This window comes from Protopterus annectens, chromosome 2.part1, assembly GCF_019279795.1.
Source record: "Protopterus annectens isolate FY-2018-M chromosome 2.part1, PAN1.0, whole genome shotgun sequence".
Lineage (NCBI taxonomy): Eukaryota > Metazoa > Chordata > Ceratodontiformes > Protopteridae > Protopterus > Protopterus annectens.
In genome coordinates this window covers 1,341,945,673-1,341,964,280 of record NC_056729.1, presented here as the reverse complement: position 1 = coordinate 1,341,964,280, position 18,608 = coordinate 1,341,945,673, and the positions used below count along the sequence as shown (strand labels likewise).

Below are 18,608 nucleotides of genomic sequence, written 5' to 3'. Positions count from 1 at the left end.
TATAGCCTGCTACAGACCACCCTCCCTAACCCAGGAACCCCACTCGGCCTTCATGAGAACACTGGAAAATATGAAGGTCTCTCCAAACACCATTATATTGGGCGACTTCAACTACCCAAACATAGACTGGGAGCATTACTCTAGCTCCAACACCCTAGCCCAAAGGTTCCTAGAATTTATAAACTCAAATGCTATGGAACAACTTGTTACCACTCCCACAAGAGGGGAAAACATACTGGACCTGATCATCACCAACATGGGGACTCTATGCTCCAGACCAGAAGTGTATCCCTCACTGGTAAAATCAGACCATAAACTAATCTCACTGGATGTTCACATCCCGACACCACCCCCTGCCCAGAAAACCACAGTGAAAAACTTCTCTAAAGCAAATTTCACACTCCTCAAAACTGAGGTGGAATCCTTCAAAGCCCCCGGGCCTGTGGAAAATACGGCTCAGACTGCAGAATCCTTTATAAACGCATTCTATGAACACCTTCAGGAATGCATGGATCATGCGATCCCAAATAAAACCAAGACCCAATCCTCCAAAGGCAGACGTCCTGTCTGGTGGACCCCAGCCATAAACAAGCTATACAATAGAAGGAGGAAGCTACTAAATGATAGAGCAAAATTCCAAAAAGGGAAGGCATCTCTGATCAGTATTAGCAAAAAACTACGGGCACTCATAAAATCGTCTAAGGCCAGCTTCGAGAGAAAAATTGCACAGGACACTAAGGATAATCACAAGGCTTTCTTTAGTTATGTTAGGAACCTGGGTGGTAATTCCCAGATATGCTCAGAATTAGTCCAAAATGACAGAAAATACACCGAACCCACACACATTGCCAGCATCCTAGCTGACAGGTTCAGCGCAAACTCCCCCACCAAAAGGGCAAATATCTATTCCAGCAGAGTGCTGCCCCCCTGACATTTCGGATGCTCAGGTAAGAGCTGCCCTCTCCAAAGCAAAAAACACAGCATCAATGGGACCAGACGGTGTCCCGGCTGCGTCCTACATGAACTCCAAGAAGAGCTAAACCCAAACATAAAACTACTGTTCAATCTCAGCCTTATTACAGGATATGTACCCAAAGAGTGGCGTACAGCAACTGTGGTCCCTCTCCACAAAGGTGGTGCCTCAACGGATCCTGGAAACTATCGCCCCATAAGCCTGACTAGCTTGGTCTGCAAAGCTATGGAAAGGATAATCATGGACCTCATAAATAAAGATATTGGGGACCTACAGACACTGGATCCTACCCAGTTCGGCTTTGTTAAGAGCAGATCCTGCCTATTAAACCTGGTTGATTTCTTTGAAACAGTCACCAAGGCCATTGACGAGGGGAAGGTGGTCCACACAGCCTACCTGGACCTCGCAAAGCCTTCGATACAATACCCCACTGGCATTATAGATAAGCTCACCAGCTTAAATATAAACCCCTATGTCACTAGATGGGTTGCAAACTGGCTCAAGGACAGAACCCACATGGTTAGAATTGCTGGAGCCATGTCAGGCTCCAAACCAGTTACAAGTGGCGTCCCACAAGGCTCAGTCCTGGGACCTCTCTTGTTCAGTATATATTTCTCGGAGGTACAGGTCAACACAGAAGGACTGTGGCTGATCAAGTTCGCAGATGACTGCAAACTGGGCGCCATAATCGACTCTCCAGCCGACACAAGCATCCTCCAAAAGGGCCTCATAGAAACAGACAACTGGTGCCAGAGCCATGGCCTCAAGCTAAATGCCAAAAGTGTATAGTCATCCCCTTTGGCAAAAACAAAGTGCCCACAAATTACCACATAGGTGGTAATCCATTAAGTACAGAAGATGTAATTAGGGACCTGGGGACCCAAGTTGATAGCAATCTCTCATTTGACAACCACGTGGTTAGAAAAACATTTTATATAGCCCACCTAATCATGAAGGGATTCACATCTAGATCAGGGGAGGTCATCGTGCCTCTTTACTCATCCCTCATCAGGCCCATAATTGAGTACAATGCCCCTTTTGGGATGTACCTTACCAGACACCTGCAGCAACTGGAAAGACCCCAAAAGTACCTCACCAAGAGGATCAAAGGGCTCAAATAGATGCCATATGCTGCCCGGTTAAAGAAACTCCAGCTCTACTCAGTGGCATACCGCCTGTTCAGAGGCGATCTGTGCCTGACGTATAAAGCCATGTCCAACCCGGAATTAATGGACATGCTGCACCTCAGAAAATCCAAATCCTAACGAGCTACACGCTCGAGAGACTTGAACCTCAGCACTGAAATAAATAGGACATGCTGGAGGGACAGATTCATAACCCAGAGGCTCCCTTCACTCTGGAATAAAATCTCAGTCCAGGTTAGGCAGAGTCCCTCATTGACTCTCTTCAAGAGAAATCTTGATGAGTGGATGGGAGATCGTAGGTTTACCCCGGGTATGACTTCTGTGTCACTGTTAGACAGAGGCACAGTATACTAACCTCAAAAAAAGGGCATAGCAAAATTTATTTAAAATGGGTGGCGAAAGCCAAACACATTCTGGCTAGGCTTATAAATGCCCTAGGGCAGATAGCCTAGTATGAACCTATGAACCTATGAATAAATAGGACATGCTGGAGGGATAGATTCCTGTCACAGAGACTCCCCATGCTTTGGAACAAAATTCCAGATTACACCAGGCAGAGCCCCTCACTAACACTCTTCAAGAGAAACCTTGATGAGTGGATGGGTATGAGAAAATACACCCCTGGGATCACTTCATTGGCTCTGCTTGAACAGAGGATCAGTTAATTAATCAATGGGGCGGCGAAAGCCGACACACTCTGGCTAGGCTTATAAATGCCCTTGGGCAGATAGCCTAGTACCTACCTATGAACCTATGAATCTATGTTCTTAAGTCCTTGGCCACTGGGTCTACTTTTAGGGATATGTTGTCAATGCTGACAACTACCACATAGGTGGCAATCCACTAAGTACGGAAGATGTAGTTAGGGATCTGGGGACCCAAGTAGACAGCAACCTCTCCTTTGATAATCACATTGCTAAAGTGGTTATAAAATCCTTCTATGTAGCCCACCTAATCACAAAAGCGTTCACATCTAGATCAAGAGAGGTTATTATGCCCCTCTACTCATCGCTCATCAGGCCCATAATAGAGTACAATGCCCCATTTGGGATGTACCTTACACGACACCTGCAACAGCTGGAAAGACCACAGAAGTACCTCATCAAGAGGATCATGGGCATCAAACAGATGCCCTATGCAGCTCAACTAAAGAAACTCCAGCTCTACTCGGTTGATTACCGCCTACTCAGAGGTGATCTCTGCCTGACATACAAGGCCATGTCTAACCTGGAACTGAGAAAGTTGGACAGGTTCTCACTTTTAGTTTCAGGAACAATAAGTCCCTGAAACAGCATTTATGCAATGGGGAAGCACGAGAGACTGTGAGTCCTTCTACCCGCATTGGCACCTTTCCGTGTAGGAGATGTAGTGCTTGCCAATATATTTTAGTAAGAATAAATATACACATCCTACTAGACATTTTTTGATATGTTCTCACCAGTATTCAGATTGTAGAACTACTGATGTTGTTTATTTTTGCATCTGTCAGCAATGTCCTTGCATTCTATATAGGCAAAACTAACAGGATGCTGAAAGACAGAATATTAGAACATATCAGAGATATTAATAATTGTAAGGAATCTAATGCACTAGCTAACCATGTAATTTGCACTGACAATTTTCACACTTTTAGTTTTTTTGTTATACAACATATACCTAGAAACTTAAGAGGAGGAGATATAGAAAATGTTACAGAAGGGCATGAACAAAAATGGATTCTTAGACTTAATGCTGAGAAATATCCTGGCCTAAATGGCACTACCTCTTTAATTCCTTTTTTAAAGGCTAGACAACTTAAACATTAATACTGTTTTAAAAAAAAAATTAACTTCTTTTTAACAGGTTTTATTTATCTTTATGCATATATGTATACAGACATTTTTTTATATTTTATATATTTCATATATATATATATATATATATATATATATATATATATATATATATATATATATATATATACACATATAAAGTTATGCATTTGAGTAAGTTATAAGGGTAATGCTTATTCACAATTAGTTTAGTTCTCCTTTTTATTTAATTCTTATTTAATTGTTAATCTATTGTTGGTACTATGTGACATGACACTATTGGCTAATTCTAATTAATAGGTTTATTGGCTTTTTGATTGCATCTATAAAAGCATTTTGTTATCTTGGAGTAATGTCTGATGAAGCAACAGCAGTTGTGAAAGCGCTTACCATTTTGTGTTTGTTTGAATAAATGTTTACTGTGTGTTAGCTTGGTGCAGCTTTTTTGCCGTCTCTGTGCTTTTTATATTTTTTTCTAACCCGGAATTAATGGACATGCTCCACCTCAAGAAAACCAAATCTCTTAAAGCCACACACTCTAGGGATTTAAACCTCAGCACAACAATAAATAGGATATGCTGGAGGGATAGATTCCTGTCCCAGAGACTTCGCTCACTCTGGAATAGAATACCAATCTATGTTAGGCAAAGCCCCTCACTGACTCTCTTAAAGAGAAATCTTGACGAGTGGATGTGAAATTGTAAATTTACCCCTGGGATCACTTCAGTGGCCCTGCTGGACAGAGGCTCAGGAAACTAATCTAAAAGGGAGGTGAAAGCCAACACATTCTGGCTAAGCTTATAAATGCCCTTGGACAGACAGCCTAGTACCAACCTATGAACCTATATTGCAATTTGCAGGGATACCTCATTTACGAAAGTGTATGATTATGCATTTTTTAGCATTAAGTCTCAGACCATGGTTTTGGCATCAGTTGTTTGTCATTTTTAGGCCTGTTTGTAGGATGTCAACATCGTTTAGGAATTCAGTGATTGCTCCCAGCTTACAGTCAGCAAACTTGATGAGTCAGAGGCTCTCAACACAGGCCTTCACGTCAGAAAAGTATATACCAAACACAAGGGGCCCAAACACTGAGCCCTATGGGACACAGCTAGCAACAAGTTTATTACTAGAAGTGGATTTCCCAATCCGAACATGTGTACTGTCCGTAAGCCAGTTTTCTATCCATCTGACAATGTAGAGGTTTATGTCTGACTCAGTAAGTTTATCTATGATCTCCGATTCAGGGGTTGTACTGAAAGCTTTAACCAGGCCTAGATAAGGTGTGTGTATCATTTTTACCTATATCCATGATCCTGGTGACTTTCTTGAAGAAGCCCATCAGAGTGAGCAGGCAAGACCTCCATTTGAAAAAGCCATATTGGGTTTGGTCCAGTGTTTGGAGATTTCCTATGTCGTTAGTGATCAGGTCCATGATAATTCTCTCCATGGCCTTGCAGATAAGACTGGTAAAGCTTATGGGTCTGTAGTTCCCTGGGTCAGTTGATGGGCACCCCTTGTGCTGAAGGACAACTGATTCAGTTCTCCACTCATCTGGGACAAAGCCCACTTGTAGGTTGCAGTTAAAGACGGCTTCTACTGGCCCTGAAAGATTCTGTTTTAAACTATTTAAGAAGCATCCTGGAATGTTGTTGGGACCAATGAAGGCTGTGTTTTTGGCTTTATCGAACACAGTTAGAACCTGTTTCCTTGTAATGACCAGTAGGGGATGGTTGTATATATTTCCTTGGGTCTGGTAGGAAGTGATGGGGGGGGAGAGTTTGAACTGAACTTGTTGGCCAGCAGGTTTGCTACAGTTTCACGATTAACTTGGCACATTGCTGAGCATTTCCCCTGAGATTATGAACATAATTAAAAAAGCCTTATGGCTATCATTCACCTGGGAGGCAAGGCTATCTTTGTCTCGTAGTTTGCTTTGGCATATTTGACCAGCTCTTTAATTTGTTTTGTTTAGACTGGTGAGTGTCTGTTCCTTCTTGGCTTTCAAGAGGATTTGTTTCCTTTTACTGAATAGCCTGTTTATGCTACGGGTCCACCAGAGTGGTTTATTTTTTCCAGTAATCATAGGTTTGATTGGACAGGTACTGCTTCCACTATGCAGCTATGAATGTGGTTGGACAGTGCTTTTATGTATAGATCAGAGTAGGCCTCAGTATCATCCAGGTTTGGAGGGGCTTGGAAGTTTATTAAGTTCTTAACAGGTTTGGAGTTTGATGGGATTCAGTTAGTTTTAATACAAAAGGAGATCACTTTGTAGTCAGCTCTTACCAGGGAAGAGTTAATGCATGGAAGAAGCAGCATCCCCCATGTTCTTGAGTGCCAGGTCTAGGATATTTGTGTCTCTAGTTAGGGAGCTAACTAATTGCTCCAGGGTGTTTGTCTGCCAAAGTCCAAAAACCTCTGAGCAAGTGAATTATGAGTTGTGCAAGACTCTCAGTTTATGGAGGGGTAGTTGAAGTCACACACAAGTATGGTATTAGGCTGAATGTTAAAGGATTCCAGTAGGTTTAGGAGGAGGTGTGGTTTTCTAGACTCATGTTAGGGGAACTGTAGCTAGCAAAGATAAGACAGGGGATCACTATACCTCTCAGCTGTACAGATTTTCACAGAATGTCCAGATTTTTTCCTTTTCCATACAGTCCCTTAATAACACTCCCATTCAGGCAGAATCCAGGAGTAAGCTCTTAGGCATAACCATCAACAATCAGCTTAAATTTGACTTGCACGTTAATAACTGTATCAAAAAGACTAATTCAAAACTAGGGCTCCTTTACTGTAACAAGAAATTCCTTACCTCTGAAGCCAAGATTACTCTCTCTCTTACCTACCTTCTACCCAGTCTAATGTACAATTCTCAAATTCTCACAAATCTTAACTCAGCACTCCTGATCAAACCCGAATCTACCTACAACAAAGTTGCTAGATTTGCTGCCCAACAAACCTAAAAATCACATCACTGTCTCTCTCTAAAACACCTAAACTGGCTTGAACTACCCCACCAGCTTCTTCTCTCTCAGCTCCAGATCATCCATTTTATCCTATACCAGCCTTCCTACAGCCCAGCACTATCATCTCTCATCTCTCATTATTCTCCCTCCAGATCTCTCCGAAGCTCTAACCAAGACCTACTACAAATCTACAAACCCAAGTCTAAAGTTGGACGCAACATGTACAGTTATCACTCCACTATTGCTTGGAATAGGCTTCCACTAGAAATCAGGACCCTTACACATCCTAAACAATTTAAGACAGCAATCAAAGAGCACTTTAAAAGTCACTAGTTCTGCCACTGCCCTCTCCCTCCTTAAACATTCCCTACTTCTCATACCTTAATCTATTTTCTGCCCTTAACTCACTCTTCTCACTAGCTCACTCTAAACTTCCTTGACTACTATTTCTACTATTTTCTAAAATCTATTAAGCAAATCGCCTCAGAGAAACATTCTATTGTAATTGTCTTGCCTTCATGCAACTACATTATGATAAAACTGGGTTTTTGTAACCACTGACCCCAAAAACTACATTCATCTTAATGACATACTTCTTTTTATACATGTTGAAATAGTTTTGCTATACTCCTGATTACTGACACTGTATAGCATTGTATTGCTACTTAATGTCTTGCAATAATCCTATAACATTGCTGTTTAATACTAATTTATAAGGAAAACTGTTTAATATGTTGCAGCTTTTCTCCCCAGGCCTCTGCTGAAAAAGGGATCTTCAGCTCAGTTGGACAATCCCGGTCAACAAATGTAAAATAAAAGTTTTTGCCTCATATTTTTGGTCCATTTTTCAGAAAATTGTGCTTTTCTGACAAATTAGTGGTAAATCAATAAAGACTGAAGTTACAAAATAATGACAGACATTTGAGTTCCAGACTTCAGATCCTTCAGAAAATTCATGCTAATGAAAAACCTGTTATTTTATCAACTTTCTATTTAAAAACTGTCCATATTTTGGGGCCTTTATCCCACTTTTATTTATGGCTTTGTCTAGATTTCTTGCTCTAAGAGGTTGAGAGGTATGGGGGTCACACCTATGATTAGTTAGGTATGGAGCAGCTCCAGCAAGTCATGCTGTTGGAACAGTCTAGCAGTGTACTTGTCCTTTATAAACACTGCAAGACACCTTCTCCCTTTATTTTTTCCTGAGCTGAGGGGGATAGAAATGTATTAAAGGCATTGCTAGCTAGGGTGCTTTCTATGGTTCTGACACATGTTTCCATGACTGCATATATGTTTGCATTCTCCAGGGTAAGGAGTGCTTCCAGGGAATGTAGTTTTTTATTTAAACTCCTATTGTTAAGAAGCAGTACCTTTATAGAGTCATAAGTGATTTTTATTATGTTGGAGGGGTTTAACAACTTGGCACAGCCTAAAAAGGCATTACTGGGCTAGATAAAGGTTTTGCCAGCATCCAGAAGCCAAGTGGTGACAAGTGCAGACCATCCCTTGCAAAGCACAGTGGTTTGTCACTCATGTCTCCTTGAACTGACAGATATTGGATCCCCTTGTTGTGACACCAGAAACTAAGCCAACTGCTGAAGTCAATCATTTTTGCAGGTACTGTGACATCATCACTGGTGAAGGTAGGATGCTACTAAAGGCTAGATTCATACTCACCTGGGACAGAGAGCTTCATCATGTCTCTCTTCATATAGTCCAGTGAGGTACATCTTAGGTTGTTTATGCCCACATGGACTATGACCATGTCATACTAGTACTTGTGGTTTAAAGATCTAAGTGCATACGTGATCTGGCAGATCCTGGCTCCAAATAGACAACTCACTGTGACCTTCTCAGTGTTTAGCCTGGCAAGGGGGGGCGTCAGTATGTCTTACAACGGAATCCCCAATAACGTACTGTGTTGCCTTCTAAGCTAGGGCTACTATAACTTTCAGAGTTATGTGTTGTGTGAGGTGCTGCCTTTTTTGAGTATGCACAAGACCACCAAGAGATGCTTTTAGAAGGTCTTGGAGGTTTGGGAAAATTGATGTGAAAAACTCCACATATGTCGGTCTATGTGTTTGTTCCTTAGTGTTGGTAGTGAGTGTTCTGGGTGTAATGCTGACAACCTGGTTTACATTTTTTGTGTGTATATGAGAGTTGTGCCTCCTAAGACACTATGTATCTAGACTTCTCGCACACTGTGTTTGTCTGTTCCAAAATTAAATGGTTGTCAGTAAACATGAGGTAGTTACTACATTGCTTCAGGATGCCCATATCCACCAGGCCAGAAACAGAGATGACAGGGAAGTGCCTATCCATTATACCAGATCCTTAGTAGATGGGAAGGAGAAGGGAACAGTCACTTAAAGGCCTAAGTGAGTGTTTTGTATTATACTATAAGGTGACCTGTAGTGGTGCAGCCCTCTGTACAAACTACAAAAAGTGGGAGACTATTGAGTGTTACATAAAGAGTATTTTAAACTCAATTACTGTGTGCTGTATTAAATATTCACCTTTCAGACTAGGTCTTGCAAATCCCATATGCTTAGGTTTTGATGTATTTATCAGCATATTATTCTCCTGTGCCAATTGGTCAATTTAGTGAAGTTCTTCTGACATACCTTATCTCTGATACATGCAATAATTTTACCCATTTTCAAGTCATCTGCATACAGACTGCAGAACACATTAGATGAAAAAGAGAGAGCTGAAATATTCAAACTAAACAAGTATGGGCTAAGGACAGAGCCCCGTGGGACATCCTGACTGTATTCTATGCCATGTTCTATTTGTAAGCCATGTAGCTGTCCATCGTATCACGAATGCTTCAATACCTAGTTGTTTTAAATCATTATTCAGTGTTTTGTGCATGAACCTATCAAATCCCAAAGCTGTCTATATAAATTACATCATAGCATAATTTTTCATTTATAGCTGTTATTATATTGTTATAGAGCATCAAGTTACAGGTGGTTATAGATCTATTTTTCAAGATGTGAATGCTGATATACGGTTTCAAGTCCCAACCTTTCCAATGTTGACAATAATTTATCCAAAATAACCTTCTCTATCATTTTTCCACAACAAGAAAAAAGTTATGTTCTTACCATAACGTTCCATCTGTGTTGTAGATCTTCATTCATTCCTTACTGATGGATTTTGGTTCCATCCTCGGAACCGACTCGGCCAATACACAAGCTTACGCCAGCCAAAAAAAACCTCTCGAGCTAAGACCTACCCATAGTGCTCCTCTCCTTTTTTCTTCAGATCGAGTTTGACCGCCAGGAATACAGACAATCGAGGTCCTATCTGAGCAGATGCCCTATCAGGCAGTCAGGACCAAAAACAATCCCCCAGGAGTCCTTGGGCAGAGGGTAGGAGGGCGGTACATAAGGACTGAATGAAGATCTACAACACAGATAGAACGTTATGGTAAGAACATAACTTCTTTATTTGATGTTGTAAATCTTCATTCATTCCCTCTTCTTCTCTTTATCTTCTTCTTACTAATCCTTTAAAATAGTCCCACCCCTAATCCCTTACACTTACTTCTTGTTAATAGATCCACCCCTTACTGCCCATCTGTTCTCACTTCAGTCTCCCTGTATTCACACTTAGTACATACCAACTCTTCCTGTATCTCCTATCAAACTCCATTCACTATGTCCATCTCTAACTTTAAAACACACTCTAACCTGCTCCTCCTATCAATAATACTTGGCACTCTGCTTCTATCCTACAACCTCACTTGCTATGAATCCCTACATCTAACTAAATTTTCTCCCTCCTTAAAACAAATTACCCCTCTCGCCCTTTCAACTTCAAATTCCAACTGTAACATTACATCCTCATCAGCCTACCTTCAACCTCAGTTTCATAAAACAATCCATTTCAAATATTTCCAAACCAAAAGAACTATCCCTATTCTAGGTAAACTACTGAAACCGTCTCTTATTCCACAAGGCTACCTACTACTATTACATGGCAACATTCATCCTAACCCAGGCCCAAATTCTAACATTCCTTATTCCCAATCCCCCATCCAGACACCTTCTGCACCCCCCTCTCCTAGCAAAAACTCTCTCCTCATAGCCCACCTAAACATCCATAGTTTAAATAATAAAATTAGCCACCTACATGCCGTGTTAGACTTACACTACTTTGATATCCTATGCCTAACTGAAACCTGGCTCACGCTAACCACTAAGGACAATGATATTATCCCCCCCAGGCTATAACATAATTAGATTAGACCGCCCAAACAAAAAAGGAGGTGGGGTTGCAATATTATATAAATCTGAGCTGCAACTCTCTGCCCTAGATATTACACATCCTTCACCTTGCAATGCCGAAATCCTAATGTCCAAGCTTTTAATTAATGCTAATAAATCCATTTATATTATCTGCTCCTACATCCCCCCAGGTAATAACATTAATTCCATTGAAAACATCCTCTGTTAGCTCTCCTCAAGTTTACCCCAAGAAACCATACTCCTTGGCGATCTCAATATTGACTGGAAAAGTTGCACTGCTGATAATCCTACTACCCATATAAACCTTCATGGCTTTTATCAAACCATCACCTACCCTACAAGAACTCATAAACCAAGCAATAAACAAACCACTTTAGACTGGATACTAGTTAACAGTAACCCCCAATTTTATAAAATAGGCATACTTCCCAACAATATCAGTGACAACTCTCTTACCTTTATAACAAAACTAAAAACCTCAATACCAAATCAAGTAAACTTCAGAACCACCTGAAATACACAAAATCTAAACTCAGTTAACTTTCAAGCTGAGCTTAGAGCTTGCGATTGGACCCCCCTAAAACACTTACCCCTAGAGGAAGATGTCTCATATTTTAACAATACATTTTTACAAATTGTAGAGCACCATGCCCCTTCTCATTTGATTAGAATTAGGAATAAACCAGCTCCCTGGCTCACAAAAGAGACTAGGCAAAAAATGCAACTTAGAAATAAAATCTGGACCAAATGGAGACATACAAAAAATCCAACTGATCACTTAAACTTTCGACATCTGAAAAATACCACTAAGAAAGCCATATTCCTTGACAGAGAAAAAATATTACCTACAATTCCAACAAGTCCAATATCAAAACCCACAAAAATTCTGGTCAGGAATAAATTACTTCATCCTGGCCACTCTAAAACACCTACCCCCTCTAATTTGACTCAACATTCTTCCACCCAAATTGCTGACACTTTCAACAAAATTTTCTCTGAAACTCTCCAATCTCTAGCCAATTCTTTACCAGTAGTGTCCACCTCTAACCCACCTGTGTCAACTAATTCACTACCCCTGTTAAAAATACAACCCATTCCCACATCTGTCATACACACCCTACTTCTGAAACTCAAACCTTGCACCCCATCAGCTGATCTCCTTCTAGCTGAATATCTGAAATTAGCAGCTGGAGTACTTGCCTTCTCCATTTCCATCTTAATTAACAGAACTATTACAGAATGTTCCATCACGAACATCTGGAAAGTTTCACATATTATCATTCATAAGGGAGGTAAACTCAAGTGAACTTTCCACCTTCTGCCCAATAGCCCTACTCTTACCTACAGCAAAAATTATGGAGAGATGTATTCATTACCAACTTCTTAATCATCTCCTCCAAAATCACCTTCTAGTAGACTGCCAACATGGGTTTAGACAATATCTTAGCACCACCACAGCGCTCTTATCCTTTACAAACTGTATAAATAAAAATCGAAATAACAATCTCCTATCCTCTGCCATTTTTATTGACCGCTCCAAAGCATTTGACACAGTGAATCATGAACTACTGATAGAGACACTTAAATCTCTCTCATTATATACACAAACAGTCAAACGGTTTAAATCTTACCTAGAAAACAGACAGCAAGCAGTCCTCTGGGACAATGAACTGTCTTCTCTGCTTCCTACTACTCTCGAAGTCCCACAAGGATCAATTTTGGGACGCTCCTCTTTATTATTTACTAAACCTCAATACCAAATCAAGTAAACTTCAGAACCACCTGAAATACAAACAAATCTACACCCAATTAACTTTCAAGCAGAGCTTAGAGCTTGCGATTGTACCCCCTAAAACACTTACTGCTAGAGGAAGCTGTCTCATATTTTAACAATAAATTTTTACAAATTCTAGAGCACCATGCCCCTTCTCGTTTGATCAGAATTAGGAACAAACCAGCTCCCTGGCTCACAAAAGAGACTAGGGAAAAATGTGACTTAGAAATAAAATCTGGACCAAATGGAGACATACAAAAAAATCCAACTGATCACTTAAACTTACGACATCTGAGAAATACCACTTAGAAAGCCATATTCCTTGACAAAAAAAACTATTACCTACAATTCTAACAAACCCAATATCAAAACAAAATCTTAACTACATAACAGACAGCAAGCAGTCCTCTGGGACAATGAAATGTCGTCTCTACTCCCTATTACTCTCAGAGTCCCACAAGGATCAATTTTGGGACCGCTCCTCTTTACTATTTTCATTAATGATCTGTCAGCCTCCCCTCCTCAAACCACCTGTATACAATATGCTGATGACTCAACTTTAATCTGTGCCGCCTCCTCATCTTCCCAACTTCAATCCACGACCCCAAAAATATTTATCTTAGTAGAAAACTGGTTCCATCAACGCTGTCCCCTCCTTAACCCTAAAAAAACTAAATTACTTTTGTTCACCCCCACTCAAAAATCCCCCACCATAAACTTCACAGTCATTTCTAAAAATGGTACACTAATAGCTCCTGACATAACCACCAAACTTTTGGGGTAACAATTGATCACAATCTTAATTTCAACACTCATATCAACCTACCTAACAAATCAGTTAATAGAAAACGTGGTTCCCTGTACAGAATTAAACCCTTTCTTACTCCTTCAGCCAAGACTACTATTGCCCAAGCTCACCTAATCTCTACCCTCCTCTATGCCTCCCCAATTTATAAAAACCTCTCCAAAAGCAATAGAAATAAGTTGGCAACATCTTACAACAACATAGCCAGATTTGCCACTGATGCCCCATTTCGTACCCACCACTGTGAAAATCTCAAATTTCTCGGATGGTTAGAACTGCAAAGCCAGTTTCTTTTTCAGCAACTCATAATCATTCACAAGATCCTGTATCATCTCTCAAATACTCCCATACTCGGAAACCATATTATCCCCTATCAAAATCTTTTAACCTTACGATCTGCCAAAAGAGTACTTGTCTCTACCCAAAAATCCAACAACAAATCTGGGGACTGCCTGTTTACTAGTAAACTCGATTGGCAACTCTTGGAACAAGCTTCCAAGAGAAATAACATTCCTGACATCCACTACACTTTTCAAAAAACAACCTAAAATCTTCCTATAATCACTATGGCTGTCCATGCTCAAATCCTGACTGACTCTGTCTCCTTCTGGCTTATCATTTTTAAGTCTATAGTACTGAATTCCTCTTGCTTTATTTTTTTTCTCTTTTTTAACAATTCCTAAAGAATTTTGTTAGCCCATGCAACAACTCTCTACCTGTGTTATGTTATTCTCTATGACTGTACTTGCATAGAATATATTTATTAAGTGTGTTTAAAGTTTAATTTGAGCTTTAATACTCAAAAATCCTTTTTCATTATGTTTACAAAATTTCTTTATTTGGAGCTTTCCTCCCCGGGCCTCCACTCAAAATGGACATATAACCAGTCGGACTTTCACGGTCAACAAATGTAAAATAAAAAATAAATAAATTCCTTACTGATGGGACCGAGTCCCCAGCTACTTTATGTCCTGGGATATGCCCTATGGAAGGATATTCCTGAGCACCATTGAGCCAAAAGATGCTCTTCCCCTGGAGGCCATATCCAACTTGTAATGTGTGATAAAGGTATGGGGGAGTGGCGTGGCTGCTGCACAGAAGTCATCCATACAGGCTCTGGAATGAAATGCCACTGAAGTGGACACTGACCTGGTGGAGTGTGCCTTGACTCTAGTAGGAAAAGTTAATTTATTCTGTTGACAGACAAAGGTAATGCAATCTCTTAGCCATTTTGACAAGGTGACTTTGGAAACAGCTTTGCCCAATGTGGGGCCTGAAAAGGCTATAAACAGCTTTCTGAAAGATTTAGTTTTGTCTAAGTAAAAATGTAGTTGTTTATGTACATCCAACAGGTGTAAATGGTATTCACCTTTGTTAGAAAATTTTGGGAAAAGGACTGGTAAATCAATGGACTGGTTGAGACTTGAATTCAAGATAACTTTGGGCAAAATGGAAGGGTTAGTTCAAAGTGATACTCTCTCATTATGGAAAATTAAATAAGGGCAATTAACACACAAAGCTTGTAACTCTGAGATCCTCCTGGATGAGGTAATGGCTACCAGGAATAAGGTTTTCCAGGATAAAAACTTCATGTCACATGTGGCAGAAGATTCGAAGGGTGAACACGTTAGAGTTTGTAAGACCAAAGTTAAATTCCAAGGTTCAGTAAGATTTTTAATAGGTGGTCTCCGGGGCAGAACTCCTTTCCTGAAGGTTTTGCAAAGATGGTGGGTCATTAATGAAGAATCGTTAAAGCCATCATGAAAACTGGCAATAGCTGCTATCTGAACTGTAATAGTAGAGGCTGAGGCTCCAGAATGGAGTAGAGTCGATAGGTATTCTAAGACCTTATGGACCAGGATTGAGAATGGGTCTAGTCCTTGCTCTTTAGCCCAGATTACAAACCTGACCCATTTGCTGTGATAGAGTTTTCTGGTGGAAGGTTTATGAGAAGCCAGAATCTTTAGCACTGGGGAAGATAGGTTCATCTGTCTGGCAATCAGCAGAAGTGGAGATACCAAGCGGTCAGCTTGAGACTGTGAAGGCTGAGATGGACCAGACCCTGCAGGTGAGATAGGAGTCCCGGGGTTGGATCCAGGGTTCACGGATGGTGAACCAAGTGAGGCCATAGAAAGGGGAAACAAACTTGACGGGGCCAGTAGGGTGCAATGAGGATTAACTTGCTTCTCAGCCACTGCGCTTTCTTCAAGAACTGTGGAATGATGGGAAAAGGGGGAAAGGCAGCAGACCCAGGGCCCAAGTGTGTATCAGAGCATTTCTCTGGAACTCCCCTGGGGGGGGGGTCAGGGTAAAGAAGCTGCTGCATTTGTGGTTCAACAGGGAAGAAAAGAGGTTGCAGCAAGGCCGACCCCAACAACGAAAAATTTGTGTCTCTACTACGGAGTTGAGACACCACTCGTGAGGCAACAAAATGTTTCTGCTCAGTTTGTCTGCAATCAGATTTCAGTTAACGGGAATGTACTTTGCTAAGTGAAAGCGGCTGGAAGCTATTGCCCACTACCACACTCTCAGGGCTTCCCGGCATAATGGGTAGGATCTGGTTCCTCCTTGCTTGTTGATGTACCAGACTACTGACATATTGTCTTATTGGATAGCAATTGTCCCCAACAGAAGGGTTGCTTGGAATGCTTGCAACGCTAGCAGCACCACCTTTAGTTCTAGGATACTGATATGTAGTTTGGCCTCTAAAGGGGACCAAGTGCCTTGGACGGTCTTTCACTGAAAATGCCCCCCCCCCCCCCCCAATCAGAGAAGCGTCCATGATCACTGTGGCTTTGGGTTGAGGGGGAAAAAAGGACAACACTATAACTCCTCCTCTGGCTCCATCCAACAATTCAGATCTTGTTTGCATCGGTTTGTTATGCGGATTGGGTAAGACATCAGGGGTGTTAAAGGAGATCATTGAGATGCTAGCAGCCATTGGAGCAGTCTCATATGAAATCTTGCTAGTGGAACCAGTGTGATTGTAGCTGCCACTGAGACCAGTCTTAGTAGCCTGTGATGAGGTAAGGCAACACAGCAGGATACTGTGTTGAACGTTGCCCCAATGAACTCTAAGCTTTAAGTCGGTACCAGCTTTGACTTTTTTTGTGTTTATTGAGATCCCTATCTTTTATGCCATATTTTGAGTGTACAATACGGCTTGAAGCAGTAGACTCCTGGTTGGAGCAGTAAGGAGCCAATCATCTAGATATGGAAACATGCAGAATTCTTGTAGTCTCAGGTGAGATACTACTACTGCCATGCATTTGGCGAACACCCTGGGGGCTGTGGAGAGACCAAAGGGTAGTACTCAAAGCTGGTAATGACTGGCTCCCAGCCAGAAGCGGAGGTATCTTCTGGATCATTTGTCCATTTTTATGTGGTAGTACGCATCCTGAAGATCTATAGAGCACATCCTGTCATCCTTCTCCAGAAATGGAAGAATGGACTGAACCGTGACCATCTGGAATTTTGCTTGTCTGACGAACTTGTTCAGTTCACTGAGATCCAAAATTGGTCTCCACTCCTCTATCTTATTTGGCACTAAAAAAAAAACCTTGAGTAAAATCCAGATCCTATTTGGTCTGGTGGGACTGGTTGGATGCTTCGTTTTCTTAGAAGTTTTAGGGCTTCTAGTGTTGCTGTATCCTTCTGATTGAGTGGAACATTGGGGATTCGCCTTAGAGACCTGGGGTAAAGGTCGAAGGGGATATGGTAACCTCTGGTCATTATCCTCTGCACCCATGAGTCTAATGTTATCATTTGCCAGGCTAAGTGGTGCAGAGAGAAACGTCCCCCAAATGCTTCCAGAGGTAGGCAATTGGGCCGTTCTTCAGGAGCGCTGACAGGGTTGACCAGAAAAGGAATATCTGGAGCCCTGGTTTCATGTACCCCCTCTGCCATGGTAGGGGCATCTTCCCGATGAGTTCCCCCCTCTGCCCTGGGGGGGGTTGCTCACCACGTGTGTTGCGGAAAGGCCCTTGGGATTTTTTTGAACTACATCTTTCAATCTCTCTGATTCCTGGAGTAAGATTGTTGAGGGGTGGAAAAGCATATGCCCATGGCAGATAGGGTCTTTCCATCCTTCTCACACCTGGCTAACATGTCCTTACCTTTTGGGCCAAACAAGGAAGACTCATACACAGGGGAATTGATGAAGGAAGACTTGAAGGGGTCCGCAAAGTCACATAAGTGCATCCAGGTGTGATGTCTCATGACAACACCTGAAGCGGCTGCTTTGGCTGTCCCCTCGGTTGTATGAGCTATCAACCACACAGAGGAGTTAAACTGGACTCTAGGGTGGCAAGCTGAATGGTGACTTTATCTTGCACCTTTTCAGGTAATACCCCTGCCAAAGTACCTGAAAGTTCTGTAATCAGGTCTCTTTGGAGACATGTAAAATGTGCCATGTAATTCAGTGACCATAAGGTGAACGTTGCTGAAACATAAGTCCACTTCCCTAGTCTGTTTATATTCCAGGACTCCCTGTTCACTGGATGGACAAGTCAAACTTTCTTCTGCAAGTTCTTTCTTAGTGGTCGCTGCCAAAACCATGGCATCTACTACCATACCTCTGGACCAGTGAGGGTGGGCTTCTGGTGGAGAGAGAAATTTATCAGACCTGGGGGAAATCGGCTCAACATTGTCAGGGGCCTTCCAGGCACACTGCACGATTAGCTTAATCATATAATCTGCAGGTGGGGTCACCCAGGAAGTAGACAGTCGAGCACGGAAGGCTTGCAAGAATACAGATTCCTCAGCAGAAGGGTTGATGGGCTTCCAGTCACCCCTCTGTTTCAGGATCTCCAGTATGTCTCCGAATGAGAGATCTTCAGGGGGTGACCATGGGGACCATTCGCCCTCATTGAAATC

At 41.6% G+C, this 18,608-nt stretch overlaps 1 protein-coding gene across 1 annotated transcript in view; it reads right to left on the bottom strand.

Moving 5' to 3' along the window:
• ACOX3 (acyl-CoA oxidase 3, pristanoyl) overlaps positions 1-18,608 on the bottom strand; it is a 1,839,061-nt gene that overhangs the window by 29,778 nt on the left and 1,790,675 nt on the right. The gene's annotated exons all lie outside the window — the stretch shown is intronic.